The sequence below is a fragment of the Halyomorpha halys genome, unplaced genomic scaffold, assembly GCF_000696795.3.
Source record: "Halyomorpha halys isolate HHAL.00 unplaced genomic scaffold, Hhal_1.1 Scaffold1235.1, whole genome shotgun sequence".
Lineage (NCBI taxonomy): Eukaryota > Metazoa > Arthropoda > Insecta > Hemiptera > Pentatomidae > Halyomorpha > Halyomorpha halys.
In genome coordinates this window covers 38,224-41,150 of record NW_027107220.1, presented here as the reverse complement: position 1 = coordinate 41,150, position 2,927 = coordinate 38,224, and the positions used below count along the sequence as shown (strand labels likewise).

Here is a 2,927-nt window from a genome sequence, read left to right as displayed (position 1 = left end):
ATACCTGACGGTATTAATTACGGCAAAAATCCCACGCACGGATAGTTGCGAGGATACACAAATGCCAGCACGCAGGCAACACACACACGCCTACAGCATCTATTAAATCCAAGAGAAACAGAAGCTGGACACTAGGCAAGAAATCAGTTCCAAAAAACTTAGTCGCCTTGATAAGATGTAAAAAAAAGCTGTAGGCAGATAGCCCTTCTGCCCCGTGAAGTAATACTTTACACGGGCGGTTCCGCGGGCTGGTAAAGGAGAATTGGTTTTTAATAAGTGTTTTTTTAGTGAGTAGGAATCTCACACTGTCGTGTAATGTCTTACTTTTTACACTTCATCTGACGATAGGTTTTCCCTACCCTGGAAAAAAAAAAAGTTAGTACCAGAACAGCACAAGTAACAAATGAATTGGCCAGGAATATGCCAAGTATTGGAGGATCGAGAGAAAATCATTGGAATCTTCTGGCTAATGTAACCATTTCCAAGCTTTGTCCTCAATACAAATCTGGACGGAAGCCTGCAAGTGCAGTCATATATCCGTAAAGCTTTCGGCGTGTTTCGATGAAGTGCTCTGCGAGTCACTCGAGCTTTTCGTACTGTATTAGTCTGTGTCATATTTTGTGTGAGTCATAGCAGATATAACAATAATAATAATAATATATTTATTTGTTTATAGTAGTTATAGTTTTTAGAGTTAGCCTGTGAGATATATAAATTAAATAATCAATTATAGTAATTTTACAAAAATGGTTAGTTAAAGATCATTTAAATAAACTAATAACAAACAATATACCAAAATTTGGCTATCTACATTCGGTAGAATAAAACAAAAATGTCATTTCATATTTAATAATATTAAAAAAACAAAAACAAAAACTTTACCTCATATTGTGATGGTAGATCTAGCTCTAAGCAAAATGTTCTGTGTTAGATATATAAAAAAAAGTTGAAGATCCAATCCATAGGATACAGACAGAAATTCATACAACTGATATTGGTTAATATTGCTTAGTTTCGGCAAGTATCGGATTCGGTTCTCATGATATGTAGGGCATTTTGTCAAAAAATGGAAACTATCCTCCTGTGCCGTTCCAACATAAGCTAGACAAAGTTTCTGTGTGTCCAAAGTATATTTTTGTGGATCGACAGTCGCAATGAGTAATTGCATATTTATCGGAGAGTCGTAGTTGGGCAATTATTTTCAAGTGAGTTATAGGGCAACTAATTTTTAGGTAGCTTTGAGGATCATCCGTTTTGATGAAGACCCTACTGTATAGGTTGATTCTCGAAATAACAAGAGGTCTTTATCCTTGACAAATTCCCTATTTGTATGGATCTTTCCCATTCTAATTTTAATACTTACTGGATCATTAAACAGTATCGGGTCAAACATTCAGAAGCTTTCTAATATGTTTTTTATCTTCGTCACCCAATTATATTACAGACTCAAACGGTTGTTACTGTCCAACTGCTTTAAATAATATTGTTTCATGAAGCGAGTGCAACTCATGATAAATATTTTTATTACCCAGGACCTAGTTTGCTTTAAAATGTGATATCCCCCAGGAATGAGTGCCACTCTTTCCATAAAGTGTGGGGTATTTCGTCTACAGCATATAATAGTCGCTTGTATGTTTTCCAATTCCTCTATGTGCTTTATGGCCCAAATGGGTGCAGCGTAGAGGATACAATTCAATATGGTCGATCGCAAAGTTTCTACCTGGGATCCCACGAGATTATTTTAGCCTTCTCTCAGGTACTAGTACAGTCCGATGTTTGAATTACTTTTAGGTACTATATGTTTCATTGCACGGTTAAAAAGTCCTGATGAACTAAACTTTATAGCAAGGTATTCATATTTAGGTACTTCTTCAATAATACTCGAAATATACACTTTTGCTTCTTTCAGGCCTTATAAGGCCCTGCCCTTATAAGTTTTTAATAATTCTTGTTTTTTTATATATTAACGGTTAAGGAGTTTGATTCACAGTATATATTTAAGATATTTAGTTTCAATTGGACATCGGTCACAGAGTCGCCAATCAACACCAAATCATTCGCGTAAATGAGGGTCATAATTTCTTAGTATGGCGATATCCTCATCCCATGCACCCTATTGCTTTGAAAAAATGTATTTATATCCGCGACAAATAAAGAAAATAATAAGGGGCTTAATATAACGCCCTGAAGAACACCTTCAGTAATTTCTATTGGGTCACTCAAATGGTTGCTACATTTTACCTACATTGTTGCATGTTATATAAATCTTCGAGCATTCTAAGGAATTTACCACTTATACCTTTTGAGAAAAGTTTGCATCAAGACTGAATCAAATGTTCTACGAAAATCTACAAATATATAGCAAGCAGTACGTGTACGTTTCAATAAATTAATTTATAAGAGGGCGCTTAAGACAAAAATATTGTCCAAGCAGTCTCTGTCCTGCCAGAAACCCGATTGAGAATCTAGAAGAGTATCACTTTCTTGGCACCAGATCGATAATCTATTGAATAAAATCTTGGTGAAGATTTTAAGTAGGCTGTTAGACATCGCACATATGCTTCCTATCGATCTTTTAGGGGATGAACGCGGCCCACCGGGCTACAGTAGTAATAGACGAGAGAATTCAAACTTTTGAGAGATGGCAGTGAAGCTGGAATGCCTATTGTTCTGAAAGATAGACCCACGATTCCCGATGTAACAACATGGATATCCCGGAAACATGGTTGCTTCTAATTAGCCCGCTTCAAACTAGAGGACATTCCATTGTGCCCAACTTGTATTTAGAACATTCGTTCTTCTGTTGTCCCGGTTTTATTTAAGAAAAAGATAAGCTAGATATGAAACTTGGCTAAAAATCAGTTCCGGATGTTATGTGTTATGTTTGGTGTGACTACTATCTTGCTACCTTTCTTTAACAAATTATT

At 35.9% G+C, this 2,927-nt stretch overlaps 1 protein-coding gene across 2 annotated transcripts in view; it reads right to left on the bottom strand.

The window, feature by feature from the left end:
• Window positions 1-2,927, bottom strand: part of LOC106688930 (cationic amino acid transporter 3) — a 52,589-nt gene that overhangs the window by 39,140 nt on the left and 10,522 nt on the right. The window lies entirely within an intron of this gene.